The sequence below is a fragment of the Xenopus laevis genome, chromosome 5L (assembly GCF_017654675.1).
Source record: "Xenopus laevis strain J_2021 chromosome 5L, Xenopus_laevis_v10.1, whole genome shotgun sequence".
NCBI lineage: Eukaryota > Metazoa > Chordata > Amphibia > Anura > Pipidae > Xenopus > Xenopus laevis.
The window spans coordinates 19026262-19050315 of NC_054379.1; the positions used below are offsets into that span (position 1 = coordinate 19026262).

The 24054-nt window shown below is 40.0% G+C and overlaps 1 protein-coding gene across 5 annotated transcripts in view; it reads left to right on the plus strand.

The window, feature by feature from the left end:
• Nucleotides 1–17565: 17565 nt before the first annotated feature.
• The window catches only part of capn10l.L (calpain 10-like L homeolog), a 46512-nt gene continuing 40023 nt past the window's right edge, over nucleotides 17566–24054 (plus strand). For 3 of the 5 annotated variants that reach the window (XM_041562221.1, XM_018261976.2, XM_018261977.2), the window contains exon 1: nucleotides 17566–17772. The gene's annotated coding sequence lies outside the window, so the exon portion shown is untranslated. 5 annotated transcript variants of the gene reach the window in all.

Sequence of the window (24054 nt, forward strand, 5' to 3'; positions counted from 1 at the left end):
CCCCTGACTTGCTAGTAAGATCTTAGTAGTAAATGGATTCAGATTACTGCATTAATCCCAAAAACATCAGTAGATTCAAACATGCCAGCGAAATCACTGCCAAAAAGGAAAAACGAGCATTCTATTAATCTCAGGCATGTTAGAAAGATCAATGCAAAAATGGAGGCAATCTTTGGAAGAAGGGGGGGCAGAATTGGGTCAGCAGATCCAAACGCACCTGCACCTTAGGAAATTCATTACACGAGGAAGAAGGTCTTTGCATAGATTGGGAATCCTAAATGAATGTACAGTATGTAAAGGTAGAAAGAAGGAATATGCTTTAGGAATTAACATCTGTCTGTCTGTGCTCTCAGTGAGTAAATACTAAACTTGTGATTATAATGCAGTCCCCTCTGTGGTCAGGCCCAATGTCAGGTCCTAAGTAATTTCCAATGAAGAGCTCTTGGCAGATTATACTGTGTGACTATATATATATATAATACACAAAAGCCATGAATATCTTGTAAATTATATCCTTATAAACGGTGAGTTCTGATGTAATTTCTGTCACATGACTCACTAAAATTTGTGTATTATAATTAATAAAGTACCCCCAGTTGTAAAATATGAGGATATTATAAGTTACCTCGGAGTTCCATGACCTGTATAAAAACACTTGGCCTTCGGCCTCGTACTTTTATATGGTCATGAAACTCCTCGGTAACTTATAATATCCCTATATTTTACAAGAGGGGGTACTGTATTCACTGTATAATACACAAAAGCCATGAATATCTTGTAAATTATATCCTTATAAACGGCGAGTTCTGATGTCATCGGTTATAAGTTCTTATGTCATTTCTGTCACATGACTCACTGAAACTTGTGTATTATAATAAATAAAGTACCCCAGTTGCAAAATATGAGGAGTTCCATGACCTGTATGGTCATGAATCTCCTCGGTAACTGATATCCTTATATTATAAGAGGGGGTACTTTATTCAATATATATATATATATATATCATCATATATAATACAATATTTGATCGTGCACCTCAGCAAACTAAGAGAAAAGAGTGCGGACACCCATGGGACTTATATATATATATATATATATATATATATATATATATATATATATATTCGGATTCGGCAGGATCATTGTGCCTGGCCGAACCGAATCTGAATCCTAATTTGCATATGCAAATTAGGGGTGGGTGAAATTAAGATTTTTTTCCCACTTTTTCCTTTCCTGCCCCTTATTTGCATATGCAAATTAGGGTTCAGATTTTGTTTCGGTATTTCGGCCGAATCTTTCACCAAGGATTCGGGGGATTCGGGGGAGTCCCAAATAGTATATTCGGTGCATCCCTATATACTACACAAAAGCCATGAATATCTTGTAAATTATAGCCTTATAAGTACTGATATCATTAGTTATAAACAGTGAGTACTGACATCATTGGTTATAAACGGTGAGTAGTGATGTCATTTCAGTCACAAGACTCACTGAACCTTCGGCCTCGTGTTCATATGGTCATGAAACTCAACAATAATATCCTTATAATTTACAACAGGGGGTACTTTATTCACTATATATATATATGTGTGTGTGTGTAATTTTCCTTGTATCACTTGCTAGCAAAGCTTTTCTTCTAATATCCGACCATGACAGAACAGCGACACATTTCCCTTCCCATGTTCCTTGTCAAATGCCATTCTTTCCTGATTTCACACATTTCTCACTGATTCCGGCTCTGACACATTTATTCTTGATCTCCCTGCGCCGTGACTTCCCTCTCCGTTCCACAACCCCCCTCTCCCCCATGTCCATAAAGAGAGATATCCAGGTTCCTCTGTACATGCAGTGGGTGCAGTTCTGAGCCATTAGATAATGAGCTTTTCTGCTGCTTCACTTCTTCTACTAAAAACCTTTTCTTTCTCTCTGGGAGGGAGGCCAGAGGCTGATATATATATATATACAGTATATCAGAGATCGCAAACAATGTACAGCAAAACTGTTCTGTATGTTTCAACAGCTATTTAAGCATTATGAACCCCTCTAGTATAACAGCAAATCTCCCAGTGGCCCCGGCTTTAATGAACCCCCATATCTACGTGACCAGTTGTCCATAATTCTCTGCCAGCACTACGGCTCCCTTATCATTGCACAATATATGATTTAGCTTTCCTACATTCCTTTTTATATGGTCACAGTATTAAAGGGGTTCTTCGCCTTCCAAACACTTTTTTTCAGTTCAGTTGTTTTCAGTTTGTTCCCCAGAAATATAGACTTTTTTTAAATTACTTTTTTTTACTGTTTTTCCAAAATCTAAGTTTAAAGTTGAATGTTTGTGTCTCTGGTGTTTGAGTCTGGCAGCTCAGTAATTCAGGTGCAGACTCTGAACTGTTACAATTTTGCAACATTTAGGGGCAGATTTGTCAAGGGTCGAATTTCGAAGTAAAAAATACTTTGAAATTCGACCAACGACTTAAAATACTTCGAATATCGAATTCGAACTTTTTCATCGAATTTGTGTATTCTGCGGTCCAAAGTAAAATTGTTAGATCGAACGATTAAATACTTCGAATCGAATGATTCACACGATTTTAACGTACGATCAAACGATTTTTCTTCGACTTAGAAAAATACTGTAGAAGGTTCCCATAGGCTACCATAGCACTTTGGCAGGTTTAATTTGGCATAGTATTGAAGTCGAAGTTTTTTTAAAGAGACAGTACTTCGATTATCAAATGGTCGAATATTCAAACTATTTTACTTCTAAACAAATTCGAAGTAAATTCGAAGTCGTAGTATCCTATTCAAAAAATGACTTAGAATTTTTTCATTCAAAAATTCGCTCGAATTCACTTCGACCCTTGATAAATCTGCCCCTATTAGTTGATCCATTTCTCAGCAGCATCTCTGGAGTATTAGTAACTATTGTATCAATTCTAACAGCTGCCTGTAATGAAACCCCGAGATTCTACTCAGCAAGGACAAAGATAAGAAATGTACCAACTAAATGTATCAGTCTAGAACAGTTTACAGGGTCGGCGACCCCCCCTCCCAGAGAGAAGATGAAAATGTTACTTTACATTTCAATATTAGAAAAACAGTGACACAGAAAATAGAAAGTGATTGGGAAAATGTTGTTATTTCTGGTGAACTATCTCTGTTTGAAGGTGAACAAACCCTTTAATAGGAGCATGTACAGTATTAGCCCCTGTAACAACTGTATGAATGTACTGGCAGGGGAGGAGAAACTGACAGTGGTCCACAAGAGGAAACTGGTTCAGATTGGTGATTTAAAAAACTCAAGGGGAGAAAATAGAAAGGAGAGTAGATAAAAGACAAAAGACGTGAATAGAGAGGTGAATGGGGAGGAAATATAAGATACAGAAGGGGGTAGAATAGGTAGGGGGAGGGAGAATGAACAGCTGGGGAAGCAGAAAGGGGGAGGCAAAAGAAAGGGGGAGACAAATAAATAAGGGAAAGAGAAGAAAGAGACAGAATAGACACATATAACAGAAAAATCTGAACGTGGATAATGAGCACTGTTTCTAAGGTTTCATGCTGGAGCCCGAACCTAAAGTTGTTGGAATAACTGCACAGTTCCTTTCAACTCACTTTTAGATGCAGGCCCGGATTTGCGGCAAGGCCTCATAGGCCCGGGCCTAGGGCGGCATCAATTAAGGGGCGGCATGCCGCCCAGCCGCACAAGCAGTTTTTTGTCGGAGCACTAGCGCCGATCGGCTAGTGCTCCGAAACCAAGCTAAGAGGATGCGCATGCGTGCTATCTTGAGAGAAGGAAGGGGTGACGGAGGACGCCAGCCTCTGGGCGCCCCCAGGGCAAATCTGGCCCTGTTTAGATGATATATATATATATACACATAAGAGTGGTAATTCATGACACTAGAGGCATAAGTGCAATAGCACAAACCATAGGGGTTTTCTAGAAAGGATTTTATTATGAAAAAAATGATTAAAAAAAATCATATATATATATTTATGTGATTTATAATGAATCAAACTTTAAATTTGGGTAAAGTCAGCAGATATTGGGAAAGTGATTTGAGTCCAATGTCCCTGGAGTGCTGGCCAAACGTACTATAGTAAACATGGTTACCATGATGCAAACATCCTTGACAATGAATTAAGCGGAATTGTTCACCATTAAATCAACGTTTCGTATTTGCAATTGGTTTTCATTGTTTATTATTTGTGGTTTTTGAGTTATTTAGCTTTTATAATCAGCAGCTCTCACGTTTGCAATTTTAGCAATCAGGTTGCTAGGGTACAATTTACCCTAGCAACCACACATTGATTTGAATAAAAGGCGGGAATATGAATAGGAATAGAAAAATGAATAATAAAAAGTAGCAATAGCGATACATTTGTAGCCTTACGAAGCATTTGTTTTTAGATGGGGTCAGTGACCCCCATTAGAAAGTTGGAAAGAGTTAAAGGAAATATATTCAATAACTATAAAAAAGAAAAAATGAAGGCCGACTAAAAAGTTGCTTAGAAACTATAAGAAGTTAACGGAAAGGTGAATCACCCCTTTAACAGACCAGACTTAGATTGAGTCTGGGTGATGAGATACAAAATCCATGCTGATCTGTTAATGCTAGCAATATTGCACAGGTCAGCATTTGGGTCTACCCAGATCTTGAATATAAAAAAAAAAAACTCAACTTTGGGTTAGTAGCTTCACCTTGGACCCATGGGTGTCAGGAATTTAGATCACTGATTTGTTATCGGGAACCTGATGGTCATGTGCCAAATGTTGTGCTGCTCGCCGATGTCTGTGGAATTGATGCAGATCTCTGAAAACACTTCATATTAAGCTAAGTAAATCTATTTATTTCTACTATTACTTGTATTTGTATAAGTTATTGCTCACTAGCAGTTCATCGGAAGGCTTAATCATTTTTATTTTATTAATATTAATTCAAAATATTATTATTAATTTAAGGTGGACCCGAAGGTCTCTACACCCTGAATGGAATGCCCCGAACAGAGGGGAAAGTGCAAAGTGCAATCAGATGTCAGCTTTTATTATTCTACTGCTACAAAGCAGTAAGAGGTAACTGCTGATTGGTGGAATAGGCTATGACTAGAGATAAGCAAAGGAATTCAGCAATTTCCAACCTGGTTTGGATCTGTTTAGGAGAGGGGGCATCAGGGACCACAGGGGAATAAAAATGTGAGTTGGGCTATTTATATGGGTTATATTAAATATATATATAGCATATCCATCCTGCAGCCCTCTAGATGTTGATGAACTAGAACTCCCAAAGAGTTGAAGGGTTGCAGATCAGTAACTAAGGATGGGTACACTTGCCTTAGATATAACAATATCATACTATATCCATTCTTTCTGCAGTGCAATGAATGTCTGTTGGCCTTTAACAAACATTTCCTCTTTTAAATTGTACTTGATGAATGAGCAGCATCAGACTCATGAAGGTCCCTGGGCCTACCCCCCAGCAAATTCCTTTTTATTATGTGCCACTGGCCCTGCCGTGTCCCAGTTTGATTCTAATAAATGGGAGCAATAAACAGGCTCACCTTAATAAATGTCCGTGCTTCCCTAATTACCCCATCAGAGGGCAACGCACAATTACCTTAGTGCCAACGCAGCCCAGGAAATTACCCAGGGTGCCCAACAAACCATGAATATTAGTAACCTGTCCCCTTTAGATGAAATACACGTATTCAGGCTGCATGTTGTGCTGCGGAGCAATATCAGTATAAATCCTCAGTATCGAGCCATAAACTCAGCCGTAAATTTCCCCATGGAATCTAAAGGCAACGGAAACGCTTAAAGGAAAAATATTCCCTGTTTCTAATCAGAGTTTATCCTCCATTTATTCTTCTTTACACAGACAGGAAAGGATGAGAGCCTGTGCAAGGGATTCCTGCTCGGTATATTGGAATTTATTGGGCACCATTTGAGAATATTATCCCTAATCCAGCGCTGTGCCCAGAAATGAAATGCAACCAAATTGATGGTAAATTTAATAAGCAGTTCATAAAAATCCATTATAAAGTGGCAGAAGCTCAATTTGTAGAGAAATCATCAAAAAGAGAGCAAAGGCCTGCACCACTGTGTTTAATGCTCTTAATCGGTCTTTCTAGGGAAATAAAGGGCAACTAAAGAGCCACCTAGGTGACTAATGCCTGCAACACAATAAAAACTATATAATGAAAGTGGTGGTCCACCATTAAATAAACTTTTAGTAAGCTATAGAATGGCCAGTTCTAAGCAACTATTCAATCAGTTTCATTATTTCTTTTTGTTTGTAGTTTTTGAATTGTTATCTTTCCAGCTTTCAGATGGGGGTCATTGACCCCATCAAAAAACAACCGTTCTATAAAGCTATAGATGTATTGCTACTTTTTCTTACTTATCTTTCTATACAGGCCTTCTCTTATTCATATTCAATCACTCTCTCTTAAAAGCTAGTGGCGGGGGAGGGTCTAGCCCTCAAACTGAAATCAAGGTTCAGCAGACATTTACTTCTATTAATCCTAATGCACTTGAAAATATACTGAATTACTTAGACAGGGGGCCAGGGAATGTGCACTGATTAATTTGGCCTAGTCAGTAGCACTTCCATTATACTTTAATACATTTTTACTTAGCATTAGGAGTACTCCCACAACCCCCTTTTAAGTCAAGAGTCAAGTCAAGAGTGAGTTTATTGTAGGGTGCACCAAATCCATGATTCGGTTTGAGATTCGGCCAGGATTCGTCCTTTCTCTGCAGGTTTCAGATTCGGCTGAATCCTTCTGCCTGGGCCGAATCCTTCTGCCTGGGCCGAATCCTTCTGCCTTCTGACTTTTTGTCACAAAACAAGGAAGTAAAAAAATGCTCCCCTTCCCATCCCTAATTTGCATATGCAAATTAGGATTCGGATTCTTTTCGGTATTCGGCCGAATCTCTCACGAAGGATTCGGGGGTTCGGCCGAATCCAAAATAGTGGATTCAGTGTATCCCTAGTTTATTGTCATTTGATCCATATACGTTTGTACTAGGGATGCACCGAATCCAGGATTCGGTTCGGGATTCGGCCAGGATTCGGCCTTTTTCAGCAGGATTCGTATTCGTCCGAATCCTTCTGTCCGGCCGAACCGAATCCGAATCCTAATTTGCATATGCAAATTAGGGACGGAGAGGGAAATCTCGTGATTTTTTGTCACAGAACAAGGAAGTAAAATAGGTTTCCCCCTTCCCACCCCTAATTTGCATTCAGTTCGGTATTCGTCCGAATCCTTTGTGAAGGATTCGGGGGTTTGGCGAATCCAAAATAGTGGATTCGGTGCATCCCTAGTTTGTACAGTACACAGTGAAATGAAACAACGTTCCTCTAGGACCATGGTGCTACACACAACATAGATGTACCGGACAAAAAGTGCAAGTGCAAAAATATGCAACTCCTGCAAGACAGGACAGCACAGTGCAGGGACAGGACAACAGTGCACACTCAGCAGATGTAATATGGTAAGTAAATAATGCTAAACGTCAGACATGATGGGTGTATCATTGTGATATGATAGTAGTAAGAACATGATAAAAAACATGATAAAGTGCAGATGTGCTCATAGAGAACAATTGTATCCAATGGCTATTTATTTATACAATGGCGTACAGTGTCTGGGTAACGTTGTGGTATATAGTAAGGTCAGATGGAGTGTGTGTGAGAGAGATCCTTTAATTCACCATTTAAATTGATAGAGAGACTTTAGCAAACTGTGGCTTTGTTTCATGTCTGGGGCAGAACCAAGTGAGAAGTGATTAATCCAGTTCTGGGTGTACGATCTATTTGCACATAATGACTGGTTTCCAGTAGAGATGACTCTATTCTCCCTCCTTGTACTCTATGATGCAGTTTGGCTGCAGTATAAATAATACGTTCCATGGCAGCAACTTGTCAATGCAAGAATCAATAACACAGAAGAGGAATGGTTGATTTCCCCTTGGAAGGGGTGTCCCTGCTAGTGATGGTCGAATCTCTCCAGTTTCGCTTCGCCGAAAAATATTTTAAAAAAATTGTGAAACTCGAAAATTGACTCCCGCATCAATTTTGGACTCGCATCCGAAAAGTCGCTTGCGTAAATTTTGACGGCAGTGTTAGAGTCAATGGGTGTCCGAATAGTGTTGAAGTGCAGCGATTCTGACACGAGCGACTTGTCGGATGCATGTCCAAAATTTTTTGATGCCGGCAAATTTTCACGAGAGTTTCTCGAATTTATTCACCGGCGGTGAAACACGGAAATTCTCAGTGAATTCGCACCAGCCGAATTTAATCGCCCATTATTAGTCCCTGCTTTATCCTTAGGAAACGTGGATTCCGTTCAGAAAGTTGTGGGTAAATGCAATTGCTTTTCAAACTCCTGAAACAATGTAGCAGAAGCTGATTAATTGACCTGGCAGAGACCTGACTCCTGCTACATTGTTCTAGGGGCAGACAGACACTGCTGTGTCACATAATGTTAAAACCTGTGCAAATGAAGAATGAATGTGTATTAAGGTATTAAGGTAAAATAGACATACAGTATATAATAATATCCAGGAATTGCTTAGAATTACACTTTCTGTCATTAGGCAAATTAAATCTTTATGGGTGGGTTGCACATCATGGATAATATTGATTAAGCAGAACATTTACTATCAATCACTATGTAAGTTGCCAATAAGGCAATAATTATAATACATCAGTGGTATCACTGGCTAATGGGGTGTTACAGCCTTGTAGGCATAAGGTGCCGCAGATGCTAAACTGGTACAAGAGCTTACAATTAGAAATCCTGTAAAACTGAATGCAGAATGTCCCATTGGGCAGGGGGGGGGAAGAACAGACACATAAGAGACTAGTTGCATCTTGAGTAAGGAGAGTCAGGAGTATCGAGGGCCCATCAAATAATCTGATGTTACAGAGGAGTAATATTAATGCTCGGACATACAGTATTCTGTAGCCTGAAACAGAAATCTGCTCTAACCCCAAGCAAAACAAATGAGAATGAAACTGCAGAGTGCAGACTATTGACTAAGGGTAGAGACTAGTGATACACTGCCATCTGCTGGTGCTCGGGGTGCTAATATGAACACTAAAAGTAAGATTTCATATACATTTTAACACAGAAACTGCTGTAAGATTATATGGTGCCATAATATTATTAGTATAAGGCACTCATCTCACCTGTACAGAATGAAAAGACTTGCAAAATATGATTGGACCCCTTGGTAGAAGAACTTGAGAACTTCTCCCAATTCTTTGGCCATTGCCAGATAAACATATGACCTATAAAGTCATGAGTAGATGTATCTGTGCAGTTACATATGCACAATGCTCTCCTATGAGTTTTCAGGGCTTAGGACAGGGATCCCCAGCCTTTTTCACCCATTAACCACATGCAAATTTTTTTTTAAAAAAGTTGGAGAGCAACACAAGCATGCAACATGTTCCTGGGTGGTGCTACTTATGGGCTGTGATTGGTTATTATTTAGCCCCTAAATAGACTGACAGCCTACAGTAGACTGTTTGGCAGTACAACTGGTTTTTATGCAACCAAAACTTGCCTCCAAACAAGGAATTCAAAAATAAGCTCCTGCTTTGAGAGCAACATCCAAGGGGTTGGTGAGCAACATGTCGCTTGCGAGCCAATGGTTGGGGAACATTGTCTTAGGAGCTGCAGGGAAAGACAGTAGGGTCACCATATGGACCCAGGTGTAAACTTTGATCCTGACCCCCTGCCTCACCACAGACATGTGCCCGTACTCGCATGTGCATTTGCCATCATCAGCATGCTGCAAAATCTTTGGCAGGCCTCATGGGGATGTAGACGTGAAAGCAGGCTACGAGGGTGCCCCGATAGCTCTAGAAATGAAAGTAGATCTAGGTTTTTGCATATTTCTGCCACTCCCTGTTCTGCTGTCACTTACCTGAGCTTACGGACCCACTCACAATATACAGTATATATACAATATAAAATTCACAATACAAATAATAAAGATCAAATTTACAGTACATGGTCGCATAGAAAGCAGTGCAGCCTACATCAGAATTAATTAGCCCTGTAACTTCCATGACAGAGGCACCTTATATTCTGCTTGATGATTTCCCCATGACCCCTAAGCTTACCTTATCCCCAGAAGCCCAGATCTCACTGAGCATGTGCAGTGCCCCTGACACTTCTAACAATATCCAAGCTGATGACCCATTATTGTTATAGGGCTGCTGCACCTTTAGGTCTTTGCTATAAGTTCAATATATAAAATGCATAATTTCTAGATATATTTATTTTTATATATATCTTTAGCTTGATAAAGGGCTGGAATAGCCCGAAACGTCGCTCTGCTAATGGCATGAAAAAATAATCATTGATTCACATATCGGAGTGCTGCTGGAATTATTGATTTATAGTGGAGTTTTTCCTTGGGCAGAGAGGAACACAGCTGTGCACCCGACGCTGCAAAAGGCGATTTAGTGTAAGTGTGGCACCTTACTGATTTGATTTGATTATATATATCTTTAATGCACATCTGGGGGTAATGTTCCATGGCGGGTGTAAGGTTCTGACTAAGAGTTTATACTAGAGGGAAGACAGTGATCAACCAAGTTCAGACTAATGATCCCATAAATCAGAAAAGTCCTATATGAAGTCCCCTCCTATAAGCTGCCCTCATAGAGCAGATACATTGGCAGATACATTAGATAGATTCAAGAAGTGATTGATTTGTGTTTTAGCAGAGGACACAATACAGAGTTATTGATATGAACTCTTACTTAGTACAAACCTGATCCAGGAACTTGTCCAATTGGCACAAAGAATTTTTTCAGAAAGGGTTTATTAGTCTTCCTCTGGATCAACTAGCAGTAAGGCATGTTTATATATATATATATATATATATATATATATATATATATATATATATATATATTATTTTTAAAAAAAGATGTCCCCACTATCACTAGGCTGCCTGCACCAGGAGGGAGCTCTAGGTGTGGGTGGCCATGTTGAGGCACATACATGTGCTTAATGAGAGAGTGCTGCAATTCATTCATTATACACATGCGTGTGCCATCAGCTTCTGAGACTCTTTCATTATGCGCATGCGTGCTATGCAAGATGGTAGCCCGCACCGGGAGTGGGGTTATGATTTGGCAATCGGCAATTGCCCAGTTGCCATGTCAATCAAAGAGAATCCTGTCTGGTTTTCCTAATTTGGAAAAACGGCAAGGCAGTTTTGACCTGTGCAGTCTTTCCGAAAACCATGCTGTTCAGGTCAAAACCGGACAGGAGGCAACTTTCCTTTACAGTATGAGGGTTGAGTAATCCCTCATAATGTACTGTCTAAGGGAAACAATATGGCACCTCCTACCCATATGTATAAATACAAATATACAGAGAAGAATACATTGTTATGTATAATGATGATAAATCACGGGTGAGTTTCCCATTTAATAACCAAGCCAGTGTATCTTTCTGGCTGTTCTGTATATGAATATGAATAAAGATGACTTGGTTATTATGTCAGGCCATTACTTATTATTCAGTGTTTATTAACGCCACCCTTGGCATTCTGGCGCTCAACTACTGAACACAATATTTTCTGCCTAACGGAATAATTTAGCACTCAGCCACATTATAATTAGTATTGTGACATTTCTATATGGCTGCAACTTTGTTCCCTTCATTCATAGCCATTATGGTGCTTAGAATCAGTACACAGTCATTAGTCTCGCAGCGGGATTACATATTAAATCATCTTCAGTCATCTTGATTACACACACAGCATTATACACAATGAGTTGTCAGGCTGCCGGTCTGCGCATGGGCTCTGGCTTTCCTTTTGTTCCTATTGCCAGTGGCAGTAATCACTAGCAGGGTACAGAGCTCGGCTGAGAGGTACAAGCGGGGCCACTGCCAGTGGCGTAACTAGTTGTTACTGGGCCCCATAGCAAATTCAATTTAGGGCCCCAAAATATTTATAAGTTGGCCTATTTTACCAAGATATATTAAAATTGCTAATTAATTAGGGTCTCACTGGGCCCCCTACACTCCTGGGCCCCCCTGCAACCGCAGGGTCTGCTTCCTCTATAGTTACGCCCCTGGCCACTGCATTGCACCCCATACTTTGCAGGTCTCCCATTGTTTCCAGGGAGACAAGGGGACAGCACTCACCCCAAATCTCCCCCTAACTGGCCTTCAGGCTGGGCCCCCGTAGCTCATAACAAGGTTACAGATATATAGAAACATTGGGGTAACAGTCACCCTGCTATAGTTCCAGGGGTACCCAGGGCACAAATAAGCACTCACCCCAAATCTCACCCTAACTGGCCTTCAGACTGGGCCCCCTTAGCTCATAACAAGGTTACAGATATATAGAAACATTGGGGTAACACTCATCCTGCTATAGATTAGGGGTACCCAGGGCACAAATAAGCACTCACCCTAACTGGCCTTCAGGCTGGGCCCCCGTAGCTCATAATAAGGTTACAGATATATAGAAACATTGGGGTAACAGTCACCCTGCTATAGTTCCAGGGGTACCCAGGTCACCCCAAATCTCACCCTAACTGGCCTTCATTCTACAATCCCCCATGAAGTAGTTATGCCACTGAGACTGTCCCAAACATTTATACCCTCCCAGGGAGACCTTGCCCCACTCATCTAGATCACCCTTTTGCTAGACTGTACCATTCAGCTTTCGGGAGGGAAGTTAATCATACAGTAGCTTGTGTTATCTACATTCAGGTGAAGCCTTCTCCCCCAAAACTCTGCACTACTATAGATCTTTTGCTCTAATATATATATTGTCTTTTTCTGGCAGGTAAAGCGGTTTCCTTGTTCATAGCACAAAAGTGCATTAAGGACTCATTGCCTCAATCAGATCCGTGTAATTGGAAGCATCTATCACCGGCACGGCATAATGGCGTTGGACATAATGACACTGCATATAAACGAGAATAAAGATGGCTGCTTGGGCCGCCGCATGCTTGGCAGGAAGAGATGTTGTTACAGTTCTGATCCACATTGGAAATATTGGTTTCTACACGTGCTCTGCCCCCGAGGCAAACACGCTAATGACACGGCTCTTTGTGCCAAGGTTCTACTGCGCGTCCCGCTATCCAATTGTATCACAGAGCTCAGACGGGTGATTCCAAACACAGAATAACTCATGTCATCCCGAACAGATGAGACATTAAGAAAGCAAATGGAATTTAACTGTGCTGGCAGCAATTTGCTTAATTAATTTGTCTGAATGGAACGATGAAATGAATTCAGGAGCAGCAGTAACAACGACTCCAGGTGGCCCTGGTATACCATAGACATCAAGATGATTTACCTCTGTAATATTACAAGTATGGCTTTGAGAAGTGGGGGGCCTCAGAGCCCTCAAACCCAGAAAAGAATAAAAGTTAAAGGGGAAGTTGAAGTTAAAGGAGAAGCAAAGCTACCGAAGCAGTTTATTGCCAATAGATTAGCCACAATAGTGCAAGCTATAACACTATATTTATTCTGCAGAATGCTTTACCATACCTGAGTAAACAGCTCTCAAAGTTTGGGATAGTAGCTGCCATATTAGCTTGTTGTGACATCACTTCCTGCCGGGGTATCTCCCTGCTCACTCATAGCTCTGGGCTCAGATTACTGCAGGGAGGGGAGGAGGGAAGAGGAGCAAACTGAGCATGCTCAAGCCCTAGCCCTGGAGGTTTAAGATGAAAACCGGAAGTCTGATACAGAAGCCCATGAATACATAATTGAAGGAAAGAAATGCTGTGTTTCTTATGACAGAGGAGTAGCATTACTAGGGTTTACTGGTATATTTATATTAGGGATGCACTGAATCCACTATTTCGGATTCAGCCGAAGCCCCGAATCCTTCGCGAAAGATTCGGCCGAATACTGAACCGAATCCTAATTTGCATATGCAAATTAGGGATGGGAAGGGGAAAACATGTTTTACTTCCTTGTTTTGTGACAAAAAGTCACACAAGTTCCCTCCCCATCCCTAATTTGCATATGCAAATTAGAATTTGGATTCGGTTCGGCCGGGCAGAGGGATTCGGCCGAATCCGAATCCTGCTGAAAAAGGCCGAATCCTGGCCGAATCCCGAACCGAATCCAGGATTCGGTGCATCCCTAATTTATATAGATCTGATGAAGCTTACTTAATTTTAGCCTTTCCTTCTCCTTTAAGATGAACATTTATGATGTTGTCCAAAGGGTTTTAAAAGTGTTGTTCACCTTTAAGTTAACTTTTAATATGATATTCTAAAAGTTATGATATTCTGAGACAGTTTGCAATTGGTGTTCATGTTTTATTATTTTTGGAGTTATTTAGTTTTTTATTCGGCAGCTCTCCTGTCATATCAGCAATCTGGTTGCTAGGGACAAATTCCCCTAGCAACCATGCATGAATTTGAATAAAAGACTGGATGAATTTAATAAAAAGATAAGTAATAAAAAATAGCAATAACAATACGTGTAGCCTTACAAAGCATTTGGTTTTTAGATGGGGTCAGTGACCCCTTTATGAAAGCCTGAGTCAGAAGAAAGAGGCAAATGATTTAGAAGAAAAACTATAAAAAATAAATGATGAAGACCAATTGAAAAGTTGCTTAGAATTGGCCATTCAATAACATACTAAAAGTTAACTTAAAGGTGAGCCACCCCTTTAACCATAGAGTTGAGGAGTCAACAATGATTTCAAGTCTCACGCCAAGACGATGAGGTTTAGATTTAGTAAGTCTTGCTTTTCCCTCTCATTTCAAAATAAGTTATTGTTTTGTTCTCTTTCAGATTTCTTCCTATCTCTCGCTTGCTTCACCAGGCTACAGTGAAGTCAAGGGAAAAAAGGGAAATCTTGGGGCTCAGATGAAATGATCATTTTGGTAAACTTACAGCAAATTATTGTGACCACCAAACCATCACTTTATGTAATACCATTATACCTTTAAGTACTCGCATGGTCACTGCATCATTGTTATGTGAAATTTTTTTAGGTTTTGAGGGGACAATTTATAGAAGACTGGCCCCTAGGGATCAGGTGGTAGTTTGTCAAGTAGTATAAAAGCAGCAGGCTGAGCGAACCCCTGAGGCAGTAGTGTAACTAGATATTACAGGGCCCCACAGCAAATTATTTAGCAGGTCCCCCAAAATGTCTAGAGGTTGGCCTGTTTTACCGATATTTAATGAAATTGTATATGAATTAGGGCCTCATGGGGCCCCTGTACCTCCTAGACTATCCTGCAACCCCCGGGTCTGCTTCCTCTATATTTACACCCTTGCTGTAGAAACAAGGGATCTGGTTCAAGGGAGCAATGCAGAATGGTGACCTTCATATAGGCGCCATCAAGAAAGATAATAGGGTAGTCCAGGTGGAGCAGCTCCTGAAGGAGATGGATGGGATGGGTGGAAAAGCAAAAACAGGCTGCAATTTCATCTCCCATTATCTGCATAACTTCTTATTCATGGGTCCCGTGACATCGAACACATGTCAAACACATTTATGTGGCATCCCCTTAGCAGTCTTCCAGTTCTTTTTTATGGAAATAAATGATGTTCCACTTACCCAATAACAAATTAAAAAATCTTGAAGTTCTCCTGTTTTTAGAGTCTTATTCCGTCCCTGTGAATAACAATGGAACTGAAGGTCAAAGACAGAGGAGAGGACTGTCCTGCCTTTCTATGGATGTTGGTGTTACCATTAGCTGATCTCTATCTGCTCAAGAATTTAAGCGAAATTAAAGACCTTTAGGGTAGAGACACACACTCAGATTCGGGGAGGTTTAATCCCCTCTTCTTCGGGCGACTAATTTCCCTGAACTGCCTTCTGCCGGCTAGAATGTAAATCAACGGCAGGATGGCAATCAGTTTGCTTTGTTTTCTGAAGTCGCCCGAGGGAAACTTCGGGCGACTTCAGAAAATGATGCGCTTTGAGTGCCATTCCGCCGGCGATTTACATTCTAGCCGGTGGGAGGTAGTTCAGGAAGATTAGTTGACCCGAAGAAGAGGTGATTTATTGCAGGGCGACTAAACCTCCCCTAATCTCAGCGTGTGTCTCTGCCCTAAGGAGTGGCAGGAAAATACAGGCAAGTTGGAACAACTCAAGTCTGGGCAAATGATTAAAATGATTAAAAGAGATTTTATCTGAATTCAGATTCCTAATCTGGTCAGAGGTGGGTCCCAAGGCTGATATGGAAGAAAGAGGGAGGGATAGAGAGGCCACTGGAGATGTGCACAAAGAGATTCAACTACAATATATCAGAATTTGCTGAACCTTTAAACTGTGTCTCTTGTAGATTATATTGATAAAGTACTTGACGTGCCGACGGGTTTCACTTGAAAAGAGGTGACATCTGAGGTGTTAGACATAACATTTATTATATCACATTGACTGGAAGCTTAATTATATACAGTGTTAGCTCCTCTAAATACCAGGCCTCACCCTCAGGGTAATTTTTTTTGTCTCGAAACAAGTTCTTCTTGTTTTGAATTACGTAAATATTTGGCCTTGTGCTTTCATGTTGTTGCATCCGTGCTGCACCTGGGGAATGGCTATGATAGTGGGTCACAAACATGATCCTTTTGGGCCCCCTTCCTCCCAAATCTAAGCCAATAATAATAATATAAGCCAATGTGGATCCTAGCAACCAGATTGTTAAAACTACACACCGGAGAGTTACTGAATAAAAAGCTAAATAACTCAAAAACAACAAATAATAAAAGAAAATCAAAACCAATTGAAAATTGGCCTAATCAGTCCCTCTCTTATTCATATTCCAGTGTCTTATTCAAATCAATGTATGGTTGCTAAGGGAATTTGGACCTTAGCAACCAGATTGATGATACTGCAAACTGGAGATTTGCTAAATAACTCAATAACACAAATGATAAAAAATGAAAACCAATTACCACTTACATACCAAGTATGATGACTCCCTCTTTACATCATACTAAGGGGCAGATTCATTAAGGGGCAGATTCATTAAGGGGCGAGTTGTGTTTGAATGTATTTTTAAATCAAAAATAGATACAAAAAACAAAATTTTTCAAGATTTTTTATACCCCAGCCCTGGAAATAGCTCAAATCTGAAAATACACAATCTAAAACCTATCGAGGTCATGTAAGAGTCAATGGCAGAGGTTCTTTGAACCATTTGAATAAATGAATAGCCTTCATGATGTTTGAAGGGTTTTCGCTCAAAAAATCGCTGATTCAAGTTTTCTCCATTCGAGGTTTTTTCTTAAATGAGAAACCATTCAAGTTGTGAGTTCATTTGAAGTCTAAAAAAACTCAAGTAACGCTATAATTTGATAAACGGCCAAAAACTCAAGAGTCTATAGCAATCTAAAGTATATCTAGTCTCTGAGGTCCAGTTACATAAAACAGTTATAGGATACAATTAATATAACTCAGCATTTGCATTGTGTCTGCTCCCAGCCACAGGTAGGAACATGTTTTCTTTCTTCTTATTGTGCAGAGCCCTGCTCCTCCCTTGGTATGAATGCAGTTGAACTTTCCTTGGTGCCTCCAGGGCTCTTCTTGTGAGTCATGTTTTGACCTGTCAGTTGCATTTATTCTACCTCTCACATGGGGAATGTAGTGTAGGTGTGCGGAGCCAGACACTTTCTGATGGGTGCAAATGTATTTAGTCCATCTGTTTTGTTAGTATAAGGGAACCCAGGTGAAGTCAAGTTCTTGCTCTGGAACCAGGAGTCTCTGGCTGGAGGACCTTATACAGAATTATCAGTGAACACCAGTGAGTACGTGTGAGTATTACACCAGGGGCATGTTTCCGAAGGTCTATGAATAGTGTACATCCCACATCTCTAATTACATGTTGTGTATATTTACTAGCTGAGTGTGACATTTTGGTAGATACAGAGGTGTCCTGCTGCACCAATGCTCTTTGTTTATGTACATGTACCAATGAGGTTAATTAATCAATTAATCAATTAATTACTGACAAATGCTTCCTCAAGCTAATACTTACACTGGCTAATGCTATCAGTCTGGGAGTTGCAGCATGAGTCTGGGGAAATCATGTTAAGTTGACCAAAAGTATGTTGGTTTATCTCATTGAATCCTACAGGGAAATTTGGAGATAAACCTTTCGATGCATTTTTATTATTTGATTAAATGTGTCCCAAAGTGCAAAGAGTTGTGCTTCAGCCACAGTCTCTATCATGCTGTACTGTTTACATGTTGAAATATTCTCCCCAACTTTCTCTACTGTCTCCATCTTGTCCCACTATCTCTATTTGCCCTACTGTTGTCATCTTGTACTACTGTCACCATTTTACCCTACTGTCTATATCTGGCCGTCTGTCTTGTGCTGTTGCTGCTATCTTACACTACTATCTCCACCTTGTGCTATTCTCTAGATCTTGCCCAACTGTCTCCATCTTGCCCTAAGTTTGTCATCTTGTACTACTGTCAACATTTTTCCCTACTGTCTTCATCTTGTTCCACTGTCTTCCTCTTGTCCTACTCCCTCTATCCTCCCCTATTGTCTCCAACTTACAATACTGTCTTCAACTTGCCCTATTGTCTCCATCTTCCCCTACTGTCTCCATCTTACCCTACTGTCTTCATCTTACCCTACTGTCTTCATCTTACCCTACTGTCTCCATCTTACCCTACTATCTCCATCTTGCCCTAGTGTCCTTATGGTTTCTTACTGTCGCCATCTTGCCCTACTGTCTTCATACTTCCCTATTGCTGATATTTTGCCCTACTGTCTTCATTTTGCCCTACACTCTCCATCCATCCATTACTACATCTCCTATTCTTGCTTTGTGGTACCATCTGCCCACTATGTGCATATCCTAAGCAACTGCCCTTTTTAAACCTCTTTTGATCAGAAAGGTAGAATTGAGCTCCCTCTAATTGCTTTGCTTTCTTTTTTACTACTCCATCTACTTTAATGTCCTCGGGATATAGAGAAATGCGTTTGCTCTCTCACACACACACAGTGTAGAACATGTATTGCTGGATTGCCCAGTGTGTGTAACTAAAATAGTAAATCCATACAGTATATCATTCAGCATGAAGGCACAAGTAGTAATTAACTGATATAATTTATGATTTGAAGTGAGCCGTATGAGCTATACATATATATACAATAGAGGCTTGAACATTAGGAAGGGCTGATTGTAGCCAGTCTACTACCTGAGGGTGCAGGGACCAGCATCCCCAATACCAGACCAGTCACCCCCCCCCTCCCCTTTACAATCACAAACCCAATGGAAGCCCAAATATAAAGTTCTGAATTGGGTGCAAATGCTATTCATAAAGGTAACCCCGGGGAATTTTATGTTTAAGTGTATATAAATATGTTCTTTCTCCTGTGGCAGCCATAGAACCAGAAGGGGCTGCATGGAGACATTAATGTTTGGGGCAATTTTGGGGAGATTTATGGACTTTATGGATTTATGTTAGGAGTTGTATTTTATCAACTATTTAAATGCTGTAAGTTAGTCCACTCTGCTATAAAGAATTAATAATGCAGTCTTGCTTTACTTTTTCCATCTTATCCAACTCTTGCTCTTCTGTCACCATCTTCTTATATTACTGTCATCTTGAACCAACCACCATCATCTTGTCCAACTATCTCCATCTTACCCTTTTGTCACTAGCTTGTCCTACCTTCTCCATCTTGCCCTACTCTCCAATCTTGCTCTACTGGCTTTATCTTGTCCTACTGTCTCCATCTTGTTCTAATGTCTTCAACTTATCATGTCTCCATCTTGTCATACTGTCTCCATCTTGTCCTACTGTCTCCATCTTGCTCTACTGTCTCCATCTCATCATATTGTCTCCATCTTGTCCTGCTATCTCTGTTTTGCTCTACTGTCTCCATCTTGTCCTACTGTCTCCACATTGCTCTACTGTCTACATCTTGTCCTACTATGTCCATCTTGCTTTACTGTCTCTATCTTGATCTACTGTCTCCATCTTACTCTACTGTCTCCGTCTTGTCACTGTCTCCATGTTGTCCTACTATCTCCATCTTGCTCTACGGTCTCAGTTTTGTCCTACTGTCTTCATCTTGTCCAACTGTCAGCATCTTGTTCTACTGTCTTTATCTTGCCCTACTGTATCCATCTTGCTCTACTGTCTCCATCTTGTCATACTGTCTCCAAAATGAAGAGAGAATGCGCACACCCTTAAATCAAGCTGAGGGGTGCTAATCCATAGGGGACTCCCCATATGGGTCTCCAGAAAAAGCTGCAAATATTCAAAGTAATGGATAGCACGCCCAATTTAGAAAAAAATTTAAATTTATTTCAAAAAGGAAAAGAAAAATTTAAAAAATTATGCACAGAAATAATATATTGGTGAGCCCAACGCATTTCGACCTTAAGGGTCTTCCTCAGGGGCACAAATAAACAAAAAAATCAAAAAAATCCAAAATCCTGCCTTTTTGATTTTTTTGTTTATTTGTGCCCCTGAGGAAGACCCTTAAGGTAGAAATGCGTTGGGATCACCAATATTTCATTTATTTCTTTGCATAATTTTTGTAATTTTTCTTTTCTTTTTGTAATAAATTTACCATTTTTTTCTAAATTGGGTGTGCTATCCATTACTTTGAATATTTGTCATACTGTCTCCCTCTTGTCCTACTGTCTCCATATTGCTGTACTGTCTGCATCTTGCTCTACTGTCTCCATTTTGGCCTACTATCTCCATCATACCTTTTTCTCATGTTGGAAATGGATTTGGCAAGCATCCAATGAATATTAATCGTAGTCTTTGGGTCCTCTTTGGGTCCTCTTTTCACTCATTTGTTGCTGAGGTTCATACCTTTGTATACCTGCCCTGTTTGCTACTCTAAATAGGCCAGTACTTTGTTCCAAAGGATGAAAGGCTAATATGTTTGTACAGATCAGATAAGTAATATCTCTCGCTCACCTTCTTTTAAACTCACTAGCACTCTTTAACAGTCAAAGGCAATTTTAAAGGGGTTGTTCACCTTTAAATTAACTTTTAGTATGATGTAGAAAGTGATATTCAGAAACAATTTGCAATTGGTTTTACTTTTTATTATTTGTGCTTTTGAGTTTTGCAATTTCAGAAGTCTGGTTGCTAGAGTCCAATTTACCTTAGCAACTGTTTGTTTGTTAGCAATGATTTGAATAAGAGACTGGAATATGAAAAGGAGCAGATCTGAATAGAAAGATGAGTAATAAAATGTAGCAATACCAATACATTGTTAGCCTTACAGAGCATTTGTTTTTTAGATGGGGTCAGTGACCCCCATTTGAATAATTCAAAAACTATAAATAAAAGAAAAAATGAAGGCCAGTTGAAAGATTGTTTAGAAGTTGCCATTCTATAGCATATTAAAGGTTAACATAAAGGTGATCCACCCCTTAAGGAATAAAGTGGTTAATTTTTCTCCGGGAAACTGGGTAATGACTCATACTGAGTATTCATTACATTGCATTCAGGAATCATGTTGCAAATGTTGTACCCTTTAATACGCCTCCACACTGGCAATTAGCCAGATGAAAGTGTAACATTGCGTGTGACATTCATAAAAGTAGTTTTTATAAGCTATGCTTTAAATGATCAACCTTTTTGTACCATTTGATATAAAGTCTCCCCTATTGTATAATAGTAGAAGGATATTAGAAGTCACTGAGGGGTTGTTCTGTGACCATATAAAGGCACAAGGCTGCAGGCTGAGTTATACAGGGAACTCTGAGTATCACTCATGTATTATAAGGAATAATGTACCCCCTACTGTAAATGATAAGGATATTAGAAGTCACTGAGGGGTTGTTCTGTGACCATATAAAGACATATGGCTGCAGGCGTATACAGGGAACTCTGAGTATCACTCATGTAATATAAGGAATAATGTACCCCCTACTGTAATTGATAAGGATATTTGAAGTCACTGAGGGGTTCTGTGACCATATAAAGGCACAAGGCTACAGCCTGAGTTATACAGGGAACTCTGAGTATCACTCATGTATTATAAGGGATTATATACCCCCTACTGTAAATGATAAGGATATTAGAAGTCACTGAGGGGTTCTGTGACCATATAAAGGCACAAGGCTGCAGGCTGAGTTATAAAGGGAACTCTGAGTGTCACTCGTGTATTATAAGGGATAATGTACCCCCTACTGTAAATGATAAGGATATTAGAAGTCACTGAGGGGTTGTTCTGTGACCATATAAAGACATATGGCTGCAGGCGTATACAGGGAACTCTGAGTATCACTCATGTAATATAAGGAATAATGTACCCCCTACTGTAATTGATAAGGATATTTGAAGTCACTGAGGGGTTCTGTGACCATATAAAGGCACAAGGCTACAGCCTGAGTTATACAGGGAACTCTGAGTATCACTCATGTATTATAAGGGATTATATACCCCCTACTGTAAATGATAAGGATATTAGAAGTCACTGAGGGGTTCTGTGACCATATAAAGGCACAAGGCTGCAGGCTGAGTTATAAAGGGAACTCTGAGTGTCACTCGTGTATTATAAGGGATAATGTACCCCCTACTGTAAATTATAAGGATATTAGAAGTCAGTGAGGGGTTCTGTGGCACAAGGCTACAGGCTGAGTAATACAGGGAACTCTGAGTTTCACGAATCCACTATTTTGAATTCATCCGAAACCCCAAATCCTTTGTGAAAGATTCAGACAAATGCTGGACCTAATTGTAATTTGCATATATAAATGAGGGATGGAAATGTAAAAAAGAACTGCATGTGGCTAAACATTTTTTTACTTCCTTGTTTTGTGTTATGAAAAGTCACATGATTTTAAGAATTCATCTTCGGTATGGCAGATCACAAGGATTTGGCTGAATCCTGTTGAAAAAGGCTGAATCCTGGCCGAATCCAGGATTCAGTGCATTCCTATAATGTACCCCTACTGTAAATGATAAGGATATTAGAAGTCACGGATGGGTTCTGTCACCATTTAAGGGTTAGGCCACACTGGGCGTTTTGGGTAGATTTGGTCGCCTGGCGACTAATCGCCTCGTCTTTGCAATCTCCCCAAACGCCTTCCCTCACTCTGCGCCGGCTAAAATGAAAAAACGCCGGCGTTATCACACGTGGAGGTTCATTTTCTGAAGTCACCCGAAGTTTCCTCGTGAGGCAACTTCGGAAAATGAACCGCCGCGTGTGATTAGCGCCGGCGTTTTTTCATTTTAGCCGGCGCAGAGTGAGGGAAGGTGTTTGGAGAGATTGGTCGCCGCAAATACGAGGCGATTAGTCGCCAATAGCTTGAATGTTTGAGAGCAGCAGGATAAAAGCGGAAAAACTTGTTATTTATGCTTTTGTGTCCGTGATAATGAAAGTTCACTTTAAGAGACATTTGTCAAACCAAGAATTTGTGTAAGAAAACTGACATATGTATAAGAAATGACAATAGATGTAATAGGGATACTTATTTAATGAAGCATTTCCCATCATGCTCAGGAGGAGACCAACAAGTTATAACTGCATCTGGCATTAGGTGAATATCTTTAAGACCTAGAAGTGGAGAATTGTTTTGTTATTAAGCCGAAGGGAGGTTAGATGAATATTTACTCTACTGATCAGACTTTGTTTCTACATTTCTACATCTACATTTAGTGTAATATGTTACCATTGACTCTGTGGTTATATAACTACCCTGATCTTTATGGGGATTTATTGTAATCTGAGCCTTTGTTCTTAACATAACTGAATTTCTGTTCCTGTTGGGTAATGTGTCCTTAAATATAACTTAAAAATTTTTTTTTACTACCCAACTGCTGCAGTCTATACAGGCCTGTCAAAAAAAGGGCCAAGATGCTGGAATATAGCCCCCAACTCCAAAGGGCACTCAAATCAAAAGTTCAAAAATATATTTCCAGTCAATACTTAAAGTTAAAAAATTACTCTTTATTTATCATAAATATTTAAAAAGTAGGCATACAGACCAATTGGTGCTCCGCCTTACGCGTTTCGCACCCACAGGCAGTGCTTGTGGGTGCGGAACGCGTAAGGCGGAGCGTAAGGCGGAGCATCAATTGGTCTGTATGCCTACTTTTTA